The sequence below is a fragment of the Rhinolophus sinicus genome, chromosome 2 (genome assembly GCF_057876585.1).
Source record: "Rhinolophus sinicus isolate RSI-liver-muscle chromosome 2, RSI-T2T, whole genome shotgun sequence".
NCBI classification, from domain to species: domain Eukaryota; kingdom Metazoa; phylum Chordata; class Mammalia; order Chiroptera; family Rhinolophidae; genus Rhinolophus; species Rhinolophus sinicus.
The window spans coordinates 176714885-176735302 of NC_142502.1; the positions used below are offsets into that span (position 1 = coordinate 176714885).

A 20418-nucleotide genomic window follows, 5' to 3' on the forward strand; every position below is an offset into this window, starting at 1 on the left:
CGCTTTTTCTAGGATGAGTTCACAAACTTAATTGTCTGACCTCGCGCACGCGTCTCAGATGCTTCTAATGTAAGAGAAACTGAATAAGAAGTAAAATATGAGGAATGGGTTAAAGGATGAGCAGTACACCCAATTCAAATTACATTAAATCCCAAACATAAAGTATAAACAGCAATTAAATTTTCTAAAACGCCCACCCCCCTCCAAAGTAGGTAAATTAGACTAAATAGAAGACATATGCATGAACAGATACTTCCTTGCTTTGATATATGAAAAATAAATAAAAATATATTTCTTGTTTCTCTAAATCTTTAGGGTTATCTTGTTAGAAACATGTAATTCTACTCTTATGAACAAGTCAACTAGGGGAAATAAGTAAGCACGGTCATTTGAATTGGTTATCTTCCTACTGGGCAAAGCTTACTTCTGTCTTTTTTAAAGCTTTATTGTGGAATAATTGATAGATAAAAATTTGCATATGTTTAATGCATAGATTTTTATGAGTTTGGACATATGCATACATTCATTATACTACCACCTTAATCAAGGCATTGAACATATCCATCATCTCCAACAATTTCCTTGTGTGCTTTTGTGTCTTTGTCTATGTGTGTGTTAAGAGCACTTAACATGAGATCTATCCTTAACATACTGTTAAGTGCAGAATATTGTATTGTTAACTAGATCCCCTAGGTTGTACAGCCAATCTCCAGAACTTATCTTGCATACTTTTTAAAGTCTTCTTGGCACATTCGAACATGCCACACGATGTCTTGTATTGCCATGGATACTGCAACTGTTTTTAGGTCGGCCTTGGCAAATTACACAGGGATCAATGGCTTTAAGGGGAAAACTAGATGCCATATTTTCTTCTTTGTCCTGTGTTTCTTCCCACTGAAACCCATTGACATCTCAGCTGCTGTAAAGTGGTGATTTTAGAATTTGATGCCTGAGAATGGTGCTTATTTCTTGGGATTGTGAGGCTTGTGTGGTTTTTTTTATCATCATTTTCTTCAACATACGACTCTTGGGAAGCAATCAGTGTATTTTTTCTTTTCTTTTTCATAATCAGGAATATCAAAGCTCTTGTCTACTTGTGTTGAGTTTTCTAGTTTGGCTTTCTCATACATTTTCCTTTTATCTTTCTGTTTATCTTCAGGAAGCCAATTCTCAGAAGGGGCCAACATCTATTGCAATGTGGTAAAGAGGAGGATTCATTTCATTTCATAAACTACCACTAGCCGGCTAAGGAAATTTTAAGATATTCTTCAATTGAATCTATATCATGCTCCCCTGCCTAATACACAGTAACTCAATTTACCTCCTCCTCTTCCTCTGAGAGTTATTCGTCTGCACTAAGGCTATTATCTTTTGAATTGAGACTCAACTTCAAATTCCTCAGTGAATTAATATGAACCTGAATCCTGATTCAACCACCAGAATGTTCACCTACCCACCACCAAGATCCAGATTTGATGGAGTCTCTGTGGATTCATGGCTGCTGCTTCTTTCACAATACATCTCCCCTTTTACACACAAAGCAAGGCTTTCCTCAATGAAAGGAGGGCACTATCAGATTTCTGGTGCTTTCTTTGTTATGCACCAGATAATTCATCCAAATTTTCTTCTAATCAGAAGTCACTCTTCTTCCTCTGAATTCCCCAAACACTCTATACTACAAGCCTTGGGGCGCTCAAATGCACTAAGTCCCGAGAAGCAGGCTCCTAGATGTGGAAGCTTGAGGACCTTGATTGGAGGAGGGGTTGGGCATGTCTATCTGGCTTGGCTGCTCTCTCCATCTTTCTTCCCACCACATAGGTCATACAGATCCCAGAAGAAGCCCAGGACCCTGAGGTCCCCCAGTGTGCCTTAATTGATATTTGCATGTGCACACCCAGGCCCCACCTCTTCCACCAATTCTCTCTTTCATTTTCAAAATTGTTCAGATTTGGATACAAATTCTCTTCGCATACTAAGTAAAGGTCATTGGAAATTATGAGGCCAATTAAAGTAGAGAGCATGGTATTCAAAAGGTCATCCAAGTGTGTGTAGAATTCATGGTCCAGCAATGAGGGGAAAAAGGACTTTAGTAGAATAGAGTATCCATAAATGAGTATACATAAATAAAACATAATTAGGTGAAGTCTAGAAGTTCAACTTTGAGTTTTTACATACTGTAGACAGCAAGCCAGTAGAACATTGGGGACCTAACATGCATAAAGCATCTAACATTCACAATAATGAATGATTCTGTGCAATACTATTCTGATTTAATTACCTTCAAAAGTCCAAGTTTGGTTCTTTTCAGAATTTAGCATCTATTGCAAGCTTAATGCGTTAAAAATTGGAACTGGAGAATAGAGCCATTACAAAATAAAGGTAATCAACAAACTCTTATAGATTTCCTAAAGCAATGATTCACAGAGGATTTCACACAAAACTCCCATTAATGCTAATGAAATTGGTAAGTTACAGGCTGAAACTTTCCCATACATTGATAGGTGAGTTGTTCCCTGAAGTACTTACTTAGATGAAGGAACTTAATTTTCTCTGCACTAATCCTCTATGGATAAAAAATAAGAATCCATGTTTCACAAGTTAGATTTCTTTTTCAAATACGTTGCACAAATTCAGATCATTGGAGTGGATTTATCAAAAACCACATTAGGAGACTGACTAGCTCATTTTTGACCAATCAAATCATCTTCCATTCAGATAGATACCAGTTGGCCAAAGTCTTAGCAAATTAGTCTTATCCATGGCTCTAAAGGTAATCCATTAAATTAATTCAATCTTGCTTCTTGGAGATTCTAGAAAAAGAAACTGTGGAATTATGTGAAGGAACTAGTAGAGAAGAAATGGAAATTCCTGATTGCCTTGGTATGAATTAAAGAATTCAGTCACTGATTTAATTAGCAACCTAGGGAAGGAAAGATCATGAAATGTTGAGTTAGTAACAACATAAGATCATTCAAAGACTTATACAAAGTGATAGTACAGGTGTAACTAAGTTTCTGGGGGGTTTTTTGTGGTTCAGAGAGAAGTAGCAACTTTCATTAGCATGCCAGTGTTTTTGCTTGATATTAATCATTATAATATCAACTTGGTTGTGTACAATCCTTGACTGGTTACAGTTCTAGCAAATGGTTACAATTCTAGTGCCAAATACATATTCTATTTGCTTTTCAATTTATTACAACTTCCTAGTATATAATTAGGTCTGTGGATACTCTCTTACTTTACACCTGGCAAAAGAAGGCTCAATTTAGTAAGTTGCCTCATGGAAGAAAAGTGGTAGGCCCTCAAAACAGGTATTAAACAAATTATAAATAAAGTAAATATGTTGATTTGATGATGAGAATGATGTCACAGAAAGGAAAGATGTTTAAAATCTCATTTAGGCTAACGTCCCTTTTACAGCTTAAAATGGGAATTTCCTGAAAAGCATCACCCAAGATATTAATGTCAGAAGAATTATATTGTTTTGCCTTTTGTTTAGTGATATTTAAAAAGTTTCTTAAATAGCAATAGATCCTGAAATACCAAAATATGTCTATGATTAAATTATGCCTGAACACATACATAATTATTATTACATGCTGCTCAATGAAAAGTATCTGATACTTCTTATTTTGACTAAAGCCCAAATTGCATTCAATTTAAGCTTCAGCAGACACATTATGTGGGTCTAAATAAATAAATGAAAATTTGCTAATCCATTAAATATTAAGAATCACTACCACTACACCTGGTGTCTTAATAATGACTAGTCTAAAATCCACAATTATAGTTGGATGTATCTCTGTAATTCATGGAACAAGTAAAGTGAAAAATCAGTAAACAAAAGACCTGAACAACATTATCAACTAACTTGACCTAATGATATTTTTAGGACCATGGGTAGAATCCCAACAACACAGAATGCACATTTTTTTCAAGTGCACACACACTGTTCATCATATATATTTTGTGACACACAAATTCTAGAATGAAAATGTATAACATATGTCCTCAGACAATAATGGAATGAAACTATAAATCAATAGAAAATAACTGGAATGTTCTTGAATATTTAGAAACTTAAAAGCATACTTCTGAATAAATCCTGTGTCAAAGAAGAAACCAAAAGGAAAATTAGAAAATATCTTCAATTAAACAAAAGTCAAAATATATGTCAACATTTATGTGTTGCAGCTTAAATAGTACTTAAAAATTATATAGCATTAGGAAAACAAAGAAATGCCTCAACTCAGTCTTTAGAGATTCAACCTAAGAAACTGAAAAAAGAAGAGCAAATTAAATTCAAAGCAAAAAGAAATAATAAAGAAAAAAGCAGACGTCAGTGAGATTGAAAATACAAAAGAAATAGTGTCAATCAATAAAAGCAAAACTGGGCCTTTGAAAAGATCAGTAACAAAATTGACAAAACTATGGCCACACTGATTAAGGAAAAAAAAGAGAAGACACAAATTACCAATATCAAGAATAGGAGAGGGAACATCGCCTTGGATCCTACAGACATTAAAAGTATAAAGGATCATTATGAACAAAATTATAAATTTGATGTCTAAGGTTAAATGGACAAATACTTTGAGAGAAACAGTTAAAAAGGGTAAATTTTAGTATACATAAATTATACTTCAATAAACCTGACAACAGTAGAAGACAGAACTTGGTCTACTCACGAAAGAAAACCAAACATACCAGTTATAGTTAGTTATAACTAACACCAGATGAATTTTTAAAATAATGTTGCTTTTATTTAATTGTTTTTATACCTCAGCCCAACATTTTTGGGCAATATCAATGTTATACGCAGGTACTTAGTGTTCAATCTCTTCATATCTGAGCAGTACACACTCTCCACCACCCATTACTCTTTTTAAACAAAACTTGTATTTAAGACAATTCACTTCCATTTTTGGATAATTTCTAGTATAAGAGAAGCTGTTGGCTATAAGAAACAGAGGTAAGAATCCTTTTCCTGACCCAAGATGTAGTAAGTCCATTGGGCCACCTTAATTTTTTGCCCCTTCCTTTGAATTTGACTAAACTGTATTAAACCTAAAGGGTCTACGTAGACTGCTATGTTTTGGGAGGTTTGGGATGATCACATTACTTTTTGTACCTCATCATAGTTGTGGGCTCTGTGAGCTGGTCGTTAATCACTGGTATGAAGTGAAAATGCTTTCTAATATGAGCATTAAGTATTCATTAAGTTATTAATTCTCCAATAGATCCAGGAAGAGAAAAAATAGATTAAGATCATCTTTAGTAGTCGAAGAGATAATAATAACACGATAGCTATAATTTATCGTACATTTATATGTGCCAGTGTGCTAAGCAATTTTCATTCATTACTTAAATTAATCCTCATAACATCATTAAGACATGAGAATAATTCTCTTTGTACCACAAGGGTCTGATTCTAAAGGCTAAGAAATAGTCTTCCAAATAAGTTAGCAAAATTGAACGGGGAAAAATCTCCAGTGTTGGGAGTGGATGTCGGACAACGCAGGCATCTAAACTTGCATTGCAGGTGGGGGGTTAAATTGGTAAAAACTCTTTTATTAATTTCTAATATATATCAAGAACAATAAGGGTGTTTTATACTGTTAGAATATATGCAAGCCTAGGAACATAGCCTAAAGGAGTAATCCAGACTACAAACTCACACACACCCACAAACCAAAAACCTAGCATTACTGATATTAATTTGAGTCGTAGCCATCATATTATTTAATTTATTTAACAGTAATAAGATTTAATAATACTTATTTAACAATAAGTGTTCAGTGAAATAATGTATAGCCAGATGACTTTATATTAAATATGATGATATATACACACATATACTCGTGTGTATATACACACATATATATGTGTATAAAAATCAATACAGCTCTATATGTACGTATTTTTTAATTAAAACTATGTGCAAAGCATGCACAGACTAGATTGCAATAGGCCAAAAATTTAATTTCTAACATTTCTCATCATTTAGGTTATATTTCAGAACAGTGAGTACCCCAAATGAAGCTGTGACATGTGCCCCGATTCATGTGTTTCTTTTTCCTGGAATGACCTTCCTACCCTCCCTGTCTCATTTTAGCCCAAGTTATCTTTTAAGATAAAAATCCAGGAATTATGTTTCCTAAGAATCTGTTTCTGTGCCCTTTCCATGAACATCTAATAGCTATATCCTCAAGTCTGACACTTCATTCTGAAATGGTTCTTTGTACACTTTGTAGGAGTATGCCATCTCCACTGGGAACTCCTGGGAACTCAGAGACTGTTCCATTTGTTCTTCATATTCCCCAGATCTAGTTAGTTCTGGGTATGCAGGAACATGACAAGCGTCTCAGAAACTGAACCTGTATGACCTGAAGTGCAAGCAGTGTTTGTATTCAGATAGTATAAATAGATTAATATGGAATCAGTCCCTTTTTTCTATTTCTAATAATTTTATACTGTGGTTATATTATTTTTATAATGACCAACATATATGCATTTAAACAGAATGGACTATAAAGCCATTAAATATTAATATCTATAATTGTTTCAATACCACTCTTCAACCAGCACATTTTAGAAAGAACTAGAGAAATAATTATATTTTATGACAAACTTTAAATGTTTATTTGAAACCTGGGGTCAAATTTGAAGAAAACCTACATGAAAAAGCAATGGTGCATACCCTTAGAAGTCAACTGTGTTCCACTGAAAAATATATTCAAGCAAGAAAACTGCACATGATTTAGTGAAACCTAAACTATAAATATTGTTACAAAACACAGTATATAGAATTAAGGATAAACTAATTAATAAGGAAAGCAGGTGTCCTTAAAAAAATTAAAAGAAGGAAATAACAAATGATATATAATGTATAATGGATGGTATATAATGTACATGGATGTACAATGGATGATATATAATGTACAGATATTGAAAATATTGATCTAGGAAGATATTCTTCCATAATCGTGCAATTTGAGTGCATCCTGCCCCCACCATAGACATGAAACACTATCTCAAGTCCCTGTGGTAGTTGTGATTTCTGGGAAGTCAAGGGTCAATAACAATTAGAAAATTATCTTAAATTTCCGGAAAACTGTGCAGAAACGTTGTACTCTGATATAGTCCCATTCATTTATTTTTGCTTTTACTTCCCTTCCTTTTGAGGCCAAATAAGGGATTAATATCCAAAATATATATTAAAAAAAACTAATATAGCTCAAACACACACACACACACACACACACACACACACACACACACACACACACACACACAGAGAGAGAGACACCAAAAAAAGTCCAAATAAAGAATGGGCAGAGGACCCGAACAGACACTTCTCCCAAGAAGACATACAAATGGCCAATAGATATATGAAAAGATGCTCAACTTCACTAGCTATTAGGGAAATGCAGATCAAAACCACAATGAGATACCACCTCACACCTGTCAGAATGGCCATTATCCACAGGACAAGTAATAACAAATGTTGGAAAGATTGTAGAGATAAAGCAACCCTCGTAAACTGCTGGTGGGAATATAAATTGGTACAGCCACTATGAACAACATTATGGAGGTTCCTCAAAAAATTAAGAATAGAGTTATCATATGACCCAGAAATCCCTCTTCTGGGTATCTATCTGAAAAATTTGCCAATATTTATTTGTGAAGATAAATGCACCCCTATGCTTATTGCAGCATTGTTCACGCTGGCTAACATAGAAACAATGAAAGTGTCCTTTGACAAATGATTGGATAAAGAAGATGTGGTACATACATACCACAGAATATTACTCAGCCATAAGGAAGGATGAAATACTGCCATTTGTGACAACATGTATGGATCTTGAGATTATCATGCTAAGTAAAATAAGTCAGACAGGAAAAAATTGAGAACCATATGATTTCACTCATATATGGGATATAAAACTGAAAATGACAAATGAATGAGACCAACAAAAACTTGAGGACAGAGACAATAATATGGTGGTTACCAGAAGGTAAGGGGGTGACGGTGGTAGAAGTAGGTAAAGAGGGTCAAATATATGGTGACGAAAGGAGAACTGACTCTGGGTGGTGAACACAATGAGATATATAGATGATATATTATAGAATTATACGCTTGAAACACATAACTTTATTAAACAATGTCACCCCAATAAATTTAATAAGATTAAAAAAAATCCTGAAGACACTTATTTAATTAAGCTTCGTAGATTTACTGTGCATCAACAGAGACAGCTGAGTAGTTGTTCTGGGCTTGAGTGGAGACATGATTTAGGCCAGTCTATACTAGCTAATTGCTTATTGCATATTAAAACAGGAGTAAAACAATAAAACCTATGCAGAAATATTGAGTTTCTGTGACGCGGTATTTCTCTTTCCAAATACCAATAATAGGATACAATCTGACACACTAAAAGTTATGGAGGCCAAAAAGTTTACATAAAAAACACTATTGTGAGACTCTAACTCAAGGAATCACTAAGAAAAGTGAGCCAAAAAAAATAAGCCAAAAAAAAGAAAAATCACAGAACAAAAGGAAATAACGAAGTTAAAGCACAGACATGATAACTAAGCACGGAACAGAACAGCTTTGACCTTAAACACATATCCAGAAACCATCAAAGGCAAATGTTACCGGTAAAAGCAATAAAAAGCATTACCTCAAGAGAGTGAAGGAAAAGGCACATATTTAGATGCACTGTTAGAAGAGAAAACAAAACCAGGCAAGCAGTGAAAGACCTAAAACTTTAAAGGGAAATCAAATCAGTGGCTTTTCTGCCTCATTCATCTGCCAGCACCCAGACAGCACACTTTGGAGTCCAATCGAGTGAAAACAAGATCGGGCAACTTCAGCAGAAACACATCCTCTCCATTTTTTAAATAATGAAAACAGTAACAGAGGCATGACTAGGAACCAAATGGAAGAAACACACGGGAAATTGCACAAGGGACAGTCAGAGAGGCAGTGAAAGGGAGTTTATTCACTGGACTGAAAATTTTATCATGGTTGGACCAGGCTACATGGACCAATGGCCTGGAAGAAATGAGTTAAGAAAAATGTGAATCAACTAATGATCACATTTGGTCAAGCCAAAAAAAAAAAAAAAAAAAAAAAAAGGGTCCTGGGCTGCTTGGGCTGAGCCGGATCTGTTTTTTGAAGAGACGTAATGAGACTTTAAATTGCCAGTCGTGGTATCAGAGCCCTCATCACCTGCCCACAAGATTCCTCATCAACTCCTTGCCATGGCCCCTGTGTCTTGGTCACAGCTACCCTGAGAATGAATCCAGACCCTTTACTGATGTTTAAAAAGACCTCTGCCTTCTGGCCCGTGCCTTCCTGCCAGCTTCTCTCCTGTCATGCTCCCTGATGGTTACTAAGCTCAAGCTACTCTTTAGTTCCACCAACACTTTGAAGCTCATCCATCAAATTTGTCTCTTTTCACATGTTATTCCCACTCGAAAAAGTTGTCTCCGGCTCTGCTCCTTTGGATATCACATTATCAGAGAATATAGAAAGCAAAAATCTGGTTTGTTCACCACTCAATCCTAAGCAAGTAGAAGAATTCATATGGTAAGAATTCTGTATGGTAAGAATTCAATAAATGTTTCTTTAATTAAGGAATAATGGATTGGCAGAAGAACGGTGACGATCCCAGCCTTGAAGCGAGCATGAGACAACAGATATACGTTGAGGCCTAAGTTGTTCCAGGAAAGGTGCTGGGTGTGTTATAAGCATTATTTCATTGAATCATTCACCAAACCTAAGACATAGTTATCATTACCCCTGCTTTTCACTATAGCAATTGAGGCTAAAAACAGTGAAATGATTTAGCCAAAGTCATGTAACTACTAAGGGGAAGACATTTGTTTCAAATCTGATACTGAATTCTGTGTTCTATCTAATTTACCATACTGATCTTTCTTTACTTTGATCATTTCCTCCCCTAATTTTTAAAATGGTTTTTCTGACCACAAACTACATGTATGACTTCTCTGTTATTCATAAGTTTAACATCCACAATATTGATAATTTGTAAATATGGTGGACACCAGTAGTTCTTATGGATAACTGGATCTTTGTTCTGTCTTGCGCATATATGAGTCTGAAATCTCTGTCCCTTCAGTTAGGTGGGCCCTGTGAGGACCCAAAAATGTAAACAAAAATAACACAAGTTACTTGCTGATACAATGAAGCGGCCCATGGGGTTCTCCAGTCTCTACTTCCTCTGCCACAGCTGTGGCAGACAAAGCCTTTTGCTCACATGGCAGAACCAAAGGACCGAAGCAGCACAGGTTATTGAGTGATCAAGTGCCTTGGAGAGTCCTCCTGACTTTCAGTAACCTTTATGTAAATGGAGTGGGTGGTGGTGGAGAAATGCTTTTGCTTTATTAAGACAATGAAGTTAAGGGTTCTTTTTATTGTTATCGTGGTATATTCTAACATGCATGTGCAAGAAAGAGTTAATTCATCAGGTCTTAGTTGCTTAAAACTTACACCTTCCCAGAAGAGCCTATTTTTCTTAACTGGCCCTTGGTGGGTGACTGTGAATTGAGTGTTTGGAGTGTTTTAACTGATAAAAATGGTTTGCATGTCTAGAGCTTTGAAGGAAACTGTACCAGTTTGTCCCGATAGTTTGTGCAAACAATGTACTGTATGGTAGACACCTACTTTCTTTTGGGCAGTCTGTAGTTTTGGTAACTGTAGTCAGTCACAGAGGCATTGTGTGTTTATGTGGTCGAATCTCAGACTCTTAGGTTCAAGCAAACTTCCCTAGTAGACAGCACTTCGCACGCATTACTACCATTTATAGCAGGAAGAATTAAGTGTGTCTTGGGTGACTCCCTTGGGAGAAAACTCTGAGGAGCTTGGCTCCTGGTTTCCTCCAAACTTTGTGTGTTGCACAATTTGCTGATTTTGCTTTGCATCTATTCACTGTGATAAACCATGTCCGTGAGTATGACGACTTTTGAGTTCTATGAGTCCTTTTAGTGAATCACTAACCTGTGGATGATCTTAGGGACCTCCAAGACATTGCCCTAATTAATATAGAAAATAGTACTAGAAGTGGAGTGGTGTCACAACAAAAACCTGAAATATGTGACATTGCTGTTATAGGTGCCTGAAAATATGGTGGTTTACATTAAAAACTGGCAGAACATTTATGGTAGAATGGTAAAACTCTTGTCGGGGGGTAATTTGAGAGCTAGATAATGTAAATGATGAACTTGTCTGGTTGACCTGAGAGTCTAGAGAAAAAGGTTAGAAAATAGAATTTTATTAGTGTGTTTTAAATGAAATTGACCACACATTTCAAGAAAGTGATGAGCTCAGAAAAGAATAGCATGGAATGGTAGAATTACAAACATTCCAGGTTTTGCAATAATGATGAAGCTGACTGCTTTTGATCCCAAACTGTAATTGATGATATAATAAAGATTTGAATGTGAAAAATCTATAAAAACTCAGCCATGCAACAATGATTAAATTAAAGGCCTTCCCACCTTTTCTTAAATTTTCTTAAAAGACTTAAGTGCCTTAAAAAAATCAGATTAAGGGTCAATGCCCAATAAATTAATACCAATATTTAAAATATCTTGAGGTAAACATAAGACTTATGGTAGAGGCTTTTCATCTGCCATTCCAAATAGACTCAGTAAGTTGATAAAGAAAAGTAAGAGGAAAAAAATAAACAGGAAAAAATACTGCACCTGAGAAACTGTAAAGACTATTTTTGAAGCATCTCTGGGTATGGGTCCTACTACATGGATCTGAATGGATTCAAATATTTAAGTGCTCTACTGTGTGTGTGTTGTGTGTGTGTGTGTGTGTGTGTGTGTGTGTTTATACATCTGGTCTTCCATATCTACAGGTGCCACATCCATGGATTCAATAAAATGGAAAATATTCAGAAAATAAAAAAGTTGCATAGTTAGTTGCTTACGTGTACTGTGTAGTTAGCCTGCTATAGTTGTGTCTGTATTGAACACGTACAGATTTTTTTTTCTTGTCATTATTTCCTAAACAATATGGTATAACAACTATTTACACAGCATTTACATTGTATTAGGTATTATGTGTAATCTAGAGATGATTTAAAGTATACAGGAGGAGGTGGTAGGCTCGTATGCAAACCTGATGCCATTTTATATAAGAGATTTAATCATCTGAGAATTTTAGTATCTGCCGGCGGTGGGAGTGGGGAGTCCTGTATCCAATCCCCCATGGATATCAAGGGATGCTTATTGTATTGTGTTGCTAAAGAAACTTGAAATCTAGACTGAAAAAACCTGTGATTCTTTGAGACTTGAAAATGACCTTTGCATTTGTCAAAAATGTTGATTATGTTCAACTACTTCAAGAATTACTTCTAAAAATTCCTAAAACAATTGCTTTAACTCAGGGGTATGAAACAAATAGACGTAAAGGAAACATTGCTGATTGGTATTAGGCAGAGCGGGGTTTGGATGCCAGTTGCATTATAGATGAATTATGCAACACTGGGCAATTTAAATAGGAATATTTGTAATGCAATTTCAAAAGGCCATTGCGAGGATTAAATGCATGCAATTGCTTAATATAATTTTTATCAGATAGAAAATACCCAATAAATGTTAGCATTCATTGTCAAAGTGATCCTTGGGCTCCTGTGCTTCTTTCGGTAGGTAATGGGTTGAGAAACTGTTATAAAGGGAACCTCTTTCAGAACAGGATAAGGGTCTCATCAAGGAATATCCCCTACGCTCAAGATAGGTGGTTCATGCCATGTCTGCCCGGTGGGATTTCAGAATTTCTAAGGACAGAAGAATGCTATGGATCTCTCCTTCTCCTTTCAAAATGAGAAGGTTTATTACAATTATCCTGGGTGTATCACAGCATTGTGCACTAAGTGTGAATGGTATTAGGCAGAGCAGGGTTTGGATGCAAGTTCCATTATAGATGGAACAATTCTTTGTTGATAAAGTTCATAGGTTTCCAGCCTAAGAGGAGCTGCATCCAGATCTGGTGGAGAGATGACAAGCGCATAATCCCTAATCCTGAGATCGTTGCTGGATGAGATCTGGATGGTCTTGTTGGTGTGAACCTTGGCAAGTTGGTGTGAATTCTGCAGGAAGATTAAACTGAATCTATTAGAAGTGGGAGAACAAACTGTAGTATAATTTACCAAAGCTCATCAGTATCCCTTTGTCCTTTCCTTCCCGGACGTACAGGAACTGTACTTCCCAACCTCCTTACAGTGAGGTGAGGCTATCTGACTGCTTGTGGCTAATAAAATGCATCACTTTCAAACAGAGGCAGCAAAATACCCTGAGTAGTTTCCAATCTCATTATCCTGCTGTTTCAGCTGTTTTGATGGCCATGTCCCAAGAGTGTAGCAGGCTGGATGGAAGAGAGCTGCTACTGAGTTTCCCAGGGTGAACTTTTCTAAACAAGAAATTAGCATTGTTGTGTGAAGCCAAGAAGATTTGTGATGATCTGTTAAAGCAGCATAATTTAGCTCGTGCTGACTAAAAACAGTGATCACTTCTGACTATCTACGACTGGAAATTGTTTTCAGTATTTCTATGTATGAATTTGAATCTTTTCCTCAGTTGGGCTATTTGCTGGTTATTGTCAATTTGTGCTCTCGAAGGCCAGTGTGGTTGAAGCATGTTAGACACAGGAAAAGGTAGTACAAGAAAAATTCTAAATGTAGGAAGTCTAAATTATAAAGGATTGTTTTAAATGCATAGCAGTGTGAGTGTGGGCATTACTTTTCTAAAAGCAATGGAAAGAGTTTAGAGATGTTCAACAGAGGAATGACATCTGATATACATTTTGTAAATAGTCTATGTGAAGGTCAAAAATAGAAACAGGGATAATACTTTTATTGGTTATTGTGGTTCTTCAAAAAAAGATGATTTAGTTTTGACTAGAATGGTCATAGTGTGAAAGGTGAGGATGGATTCCACATATATTTTGTAGTTAGAAGCAATAAGACCTGCTGATCATGGAAATGCACTAGAAACTTATTTCTCTTGAAGGGAATGTAATTTTTGAGAAAGTCAAGATACTATACAAACTTTTCTGTATTTGCAGAGCTAGAAATTTGCAAAGATCTTGGGATTTATCCCTTGTAAATGTCAAGGCTCTTATGATATCTGCTTATTGTAGAAAACTGGAAAAATACAGATGTACCCAAATGTCACTGAGAAGTAGGGATTGCATCTATGCCACAATTGCATTTTTTCTAAGCACTTCCAATTTCATCTCCTACATCTCCGCAGCACAAGGAGGAATAACTTCCAAGTGCATGCCTGCTCATTATTTCTGGGAAACACCCGAGAGGATGCTTCCCACATCTCTCCACAGATTTCTGTAGATCATCCTCTCTTTTTTGGCCCCCAAATTTCCCAATTAGCTCCTCCCCATATATACACACACAAACAAAACATGTTTTTGTTTGAGAGCCCCAGGACTGGTGCTTCTATACATTCTGTCAGGTGAGCACTAAAATTCACAAGATATTTTTAAATGATACTTTAGAATTTTCATATAAAAAAGCTTTCTTTTCACCTCTAACTACTTATATCTTGTCCAAACTCTCTCAAGAAAGCAATCTAGTCATAATTGGGCTCTCACCATTCTATTTATATCATTGCCTCTAATGTCTATAGATTATAATTTTCCCTTCAGTTTTGTTTTTACTACAATAATCAAGCCCACAATCATCTCTTTATGGGACTATTGAATCAGACTCCTACATGGCAGATTTCCCTCCATCCCATCTTGTTTACAGTCAATCAGCATTCTACGATGCAGCCAGCATAAACCCACTAAAATGTTGACCTGGCGATGCCCCTCAACTAGCTCTATTAAAATCCTAAAATCTTTCTATGTTTTCTCACTGTCTGGTGGATAGATCCCAAGTTTCTTTACATGCTTCTAGGAACATTTAAAATTTGTCACTGCCCACTTTCTAAAGCCTCATCTTCTTAGTCTTTCCCCATAAAACATGCACTTTATGGCCCAATCTCAATAGCATTAAGTTCCTCAAGTATGTCAGGGGTCTCTCATTCCACAGCCTTCATGCATCCTGGTCTTTCTTTCTGTAAGTGTATTACTTAGATCGCTTAAAAATGTGAGTCACACTAGCCCTTCCTCTATAATTTGTCTTTGACTTCTTCCTAAACCAGATTCTGTGTTCTTAATATGTAGGCTCCAAATACCTTACATTGCCCCATTATGCCGTTCATTACTTTTGTATTGATATTTCATGTTTTATCATATATAGACATCACTTGACTCCATGAACACAGGGCATCTCCCTTGCCCAGCACATAGTAAATGTGTAGCAAATGCTTATTGACTTATTATTGTGTTGTTAGGTTTGTGTGCCCTGATTTGTCACTTGCCATTGGAATACAAGACAATAGACTACTATGCAGATTTTATGGAGGAGGAAAAATGATCTACCTTACAGACGCGTGTAGTGTGAGTTCCCTCACTAATTTCTCTATCACACTAGAAGATATGTGGAGAAAAACAAATTATTCAAAAGGGGAAGAGAAACCCTAATATCCAATTAATGTGTTTCTATCTCCTGTACATGCCCAGTAGATAGATTGAAAACATAATTAGTTACAGACATCAATAAATAAGAGAGGGTTAGATGAATGGGTAAATGATAGTTATATTTGATAGCATACTGAGTGGGACTATGTGTATAGTTTTTCTTCATTGATTTTGTTTTTGGAGTAATTTTTACATTTTTTATTTTAACATAATCTGGTGAACTTTTCTACATTTAATTAAAAATTGTTCCTAATGCCCACACGATATTCGAATACATGATGCATGTTATTTAGTTAGCCTTCACATTTAGCAACACACATATTATTTCTATTTTTTCCTCATTATAAATGATACCCTAGCAAACATTTCTGTCAAAGTCTTTTTCTGAATCTGGGTGTAACATTAATCTTGACACTTCTGTGCTTCTTTATTCTGGTGCCTGGTCATTCTATGGGAACTTCAAAATTTTGGTACATCTCCACAGAGACCCACTTTCAAAAGTCAACCCTCATCTTTATCGACCTTCTCCAGCTGGGTGTGGCAGCATCCAAGCTGCAGTGGAATCAATGCAGTAGAATTGTGTAAACTTGAAATTCACTTAGATGACTTGAGTCTTGGTTTCCTCATTCTTATAATGATAATCACCTTAAAACGTGTCCTATTATTGCACAGGTACTTTTTAATTTCCTTCTGTGATTTATGGACCATTGAGCAAGGGACTGTAAGGAAAAGCATTTAACTAAGAATATTGTGTATGTGTGTAAAAATGGTTAATACGTTTTGTTTTATTTGAAATGGTGTTCATGTGTTTTGTAGCACTTGGATAAAGTACAGAGGCTTGATTCATACATCATGTGTCTGGATTGCATCCAGGATCTGAGGCTTGGCGCATAAGGTTCTTCTCAGTTCTACTCCAAGTTACAGCTGCAAACTCATTGCGTGTGTGTGTGTGTGTGTGTGTGTGTGTGTGTGTGTGTGTGTTCTGTGCCAGATGTACTTACCTTCCCAGGTTTTGCTAAATTTCAAGGTCCTTTCAGCACATGGTGTCTTTAGACAAGCTCGTTCCTCTACTTGTAGTGTATTCTGCCAATCGTGCCCCACTCCCAAGGGCTAATTGACACAAATCAAATATTGAAAAGTATCGACGAGTCGTTTCCAAATACGTTCTAAACGACACTGTGTGTAGGCATGTGTGCCTGTGTACAGAATGTATCATATAATATTGTAAGATATGTGAATTTCATAGTGTGTGTGTGTGAGAGTGAGAATGCCTGTGAGTAGGAGTGTGTGTGTGTGTGTGTGTGTGTGTGTGTGTGTGTGTGTGAAGGGAATATATGTTGAGGACTGAAATAAAATGTGTTTTTTTCCCCCAGAGTTTCTATGTGACAAAGCTTCCAGTCAGTGAATGTCTAGTTAATGGAAAAGCAAGTCGAGGATTGCAGGTCTCCTTAGGCTTTTACTCAGAAGCAACAGGTGATGGGTTCCCTGAAGGTTACTACACCCGCACTGCCTACAGCTGCGTGAAGCTGTCAGCTTCCTATCAGGAGATGACCTCACACAGCGAGGTGCCAATGATTCCCTGTGTTAGTTGTAACAGTATTTGTAGAAAGAGAACGGACAGGCACTATGGTAGGGAAAATTAACAGCCAGTGTCTGGAAGAGAAAGAATTGGAAATGACAGGTCAGTGTTAGAGGCCTTTTGTTTGGGCTTACATTTTTCACCAAGAAATGGACACAATTACGGAAAATTAGAAACGAAGCTGGGCTTTATACAATGAAATGAGATAATTTTAAGGCCAAAACAAGTAGGCTTATGTTGAAAGGAAAGCCATTAAAATATACCTAAGCAGTAAGTTAATGGGGGAGAAATTCAATTTGAAAATGAGAGAACATTTTCAGATAGAAAGGGCAGGCAGTGGAACAGTGTGCTTAATGAGGTACAGTAGATATATTCAAGTTTAATCTAGATAATTTTAGATAATTACATTAAAAGCTTAGGCTAGTTTTTAATTTTTTTTTTTTTTCTGCTTTCCCCCCAACTGCTTGATGCCAAGGATTTGACTGGATCAGAGACGAAAAAAAACAAGCAACCAAAAATACACTATCATCTTATTATCTGTTGTTTTGCATAAAGTCTATTTCCAAATAGTAAAATTTCAGAGTTATTCCATAGATAGCTAGATGTCAGTGCCACAAAGGAAACGCATCTGGTAGTCCAAGGCTGCTTCCAAGGTCATTATGGGATTTCCCAAGGACAAAAGCTTCTCAAAGTTTGTAGTATTGTTTGTGCTCATTGTAGCATCCTCCTCATTATTTTCCTCAAACTGTTACCCAGGTTTTGCATTTTACTCCAGATCTCTGAATTATGTTCATTATTTCTTGAACAGCTTGTAAGATTTTAAGATTTTTTTTTTTCCCCTTCACTACCTAGACTATATTGATTAATCAGGGCTTTGGGTTTACCATTACATAGCTATAGGGTATACAAAGGCAGAAAGGAGTGTTGTACAGGAGATAGGTGGTCTTGACTCCCCTGTCTGCTGAGGCTTCAGACCTGTTGGGACACACTTGGTGTCGTCAGGCAGGCTCAGTTGGGCATCTCATAGGTTCCATGATTCAGACTTATTTTTGTATTTGGCACGACTAATATTTCTGATCAAGTGCTGTATGGTCTTAGTCCTACTAAGAGCGCTTCAGCAGCTTATATGTGTGAGTATTCTACTCCATAGAGAAAGTTTACTGAAATTGGTAAGGATGCAGATTTAGGAGAGATGTAAACCTAACTTCAGGTTCCTACTAGGTACTCATTTACTGTGAGTTCAGTGACTAGTTGCCTTATTTTTCCATAAGACTTAGTTTTCTTGTCTTTTAAAACAGATATAATAACTTTATTCAATTATCAGGTTGTTAGGAGAAATAAATGAAATGGATTGCTTTTAAGTATAGAACATAAGCTATTTCAATTGTAACTGATAATTAATGGATAAATTTTAACGGTGACTGTGGTAATAAATGAAGTCATAGCTCTTACTATCACTATTATAATTATCATTTCAGGTCAGAAATATTTAGGGAAGTTACTATCATATGTTCTAGTTTAGTCCAGCTCTAAAAATATGTATGTGGTTTATACCAACTTATCTAGGAAGATAACTCAACAGTTCAAAGCCACTAAATGAGGGAGCATATATTTTACCTTTCTAAATGTGGTATAGAAGCAAGTCCTGGGTTTGGCTACTGAAATGATGAGCATTACATCTGACACTAATGTCTAAGGCACACACTCTTGGAAACCCCAGAAACCAAAACCAACTGGAAGTGTGTGTGTGTGTGTGTGTGTGTGTGTGTATACATACATACAATTATTAGTTTCAGGTGTACAAAACAATTTGATAAACGTTTCATCCCTCACAAAATGATAACCCCCTTCCCCAATCTATAGCCCATTCTGACATCGTATATATCTATTACAATTCCATTGACTCTGTTCCTTATGCTATACTCCATGTCCCATGACTATATATATATGTTAAATTATAGTTGACATTCATTATTGTTCAGCTTCAACTTCAGGTGTACAGTGCAGTGTTCAAGCATCCGCACCATCCATGAAGTGATCTCCCTACTAAGGCGTGTGCCGATCTGACATCCTACAGAATCTTTACAAAATTATTGATTATAGTCCTCAAACTGTCTTTCGTATCCCTGTGGCAATATTGTATTTACCAATTTGTGCTGTTTAATCTCTTCCCCTTCTCCCTTATCCCCACCCCCTCCCATCTAGCAACCATCAATTTTTCCTCTATATCTCTGAGATTATTTCTGTTTACTTTGCTCATTTATTCAGTTCTTTAGAGTCTACATATAAGTGGGAGCATATGGTATTTGTCTTTCTCCAACTGACTTATTTCACTTAGCATAAAGTTCTCTAGGTCCATCCATATCGTTAAAAATGGTAAGATTTTATTCTTCTTTAAAGCCGAGTAATACTCTGTTGTATAAATGTACCACGGTTTCTTAATCCAATCGTCTACTGATGGGCATTTCAGTTGTTTCTAAGTCTTGGCTATTATAAATAGTGCTGCAATAAAATTAGGGTGCATATATATTTTTTAGAATTAAAGTCTTGGGTTTCTCTGGATAGATATCTAAGAGTGGAATTGCCAGATAATAAGGTAGTTCCATTTCCAGTTTTTTGAGATACCTCCATACTGATTTCCATAGTGGTTGCACCAATCTGCAATCCCACCAACAGTGCACAAGGGTTCCTTTTTCTCCAAACCTTGCCAGCACTTGTTGTTTGTTGATTTATTGTTGATAGCCATTCTGACCGGAGTGAGGTAGTATCTCATTGTGTTTTTGTTTGCATTTCTCTAATGATTAGTGAGGTTGAACATTTTTTCACGTCTGTTGGCCATCTCTATGTCCTTTTTACAGAAATGTCTCTTCATGTCCTCTGTCCATTTTTCAATTGGGTTGTTTGTTTGTTTTTGGTGTTGAATGGAATTAGTGTTTTATAAATTTTGAATATTAACCCCTTATCAGATGTATCATTGACAAATATATTTTCCCATTTAGTAGGCTTCCTTTTTGTTTTATTGATGGTTTCCTTTGCTGTGAAAATACTTTTAAGTTTGATGTAATCCCATATGTTTATTTTTTCTTTTACTTCCCTTGCCTGAGAGAATATAGCAGTAAAAATATTACTCAAGGTAACGTCTGCAAATTTACTCCCTATATTTTCTTCTAGGAGTTTTAGACCATGTGGTCTAAATATATTGATAATTTCTCAGATGAAAACAACTATGCGGGCTTTCTTTTACATAATATAAAGTGGTTATTAA

General features: G+C 36.0%; 1 pseudogene; it reads right to left on the reverse strand.

The window, feature by feature from the left end:
* Positions 1-732: 732 nt before the first annotated feature.
* LOC109455741 (E3 ubiquitin-protein ligase Mdm2-like) overlaps positions 733-20418 on the reverse strand; it is a 44590-nt pseudogene continuing 24904 nt past the window's right edge.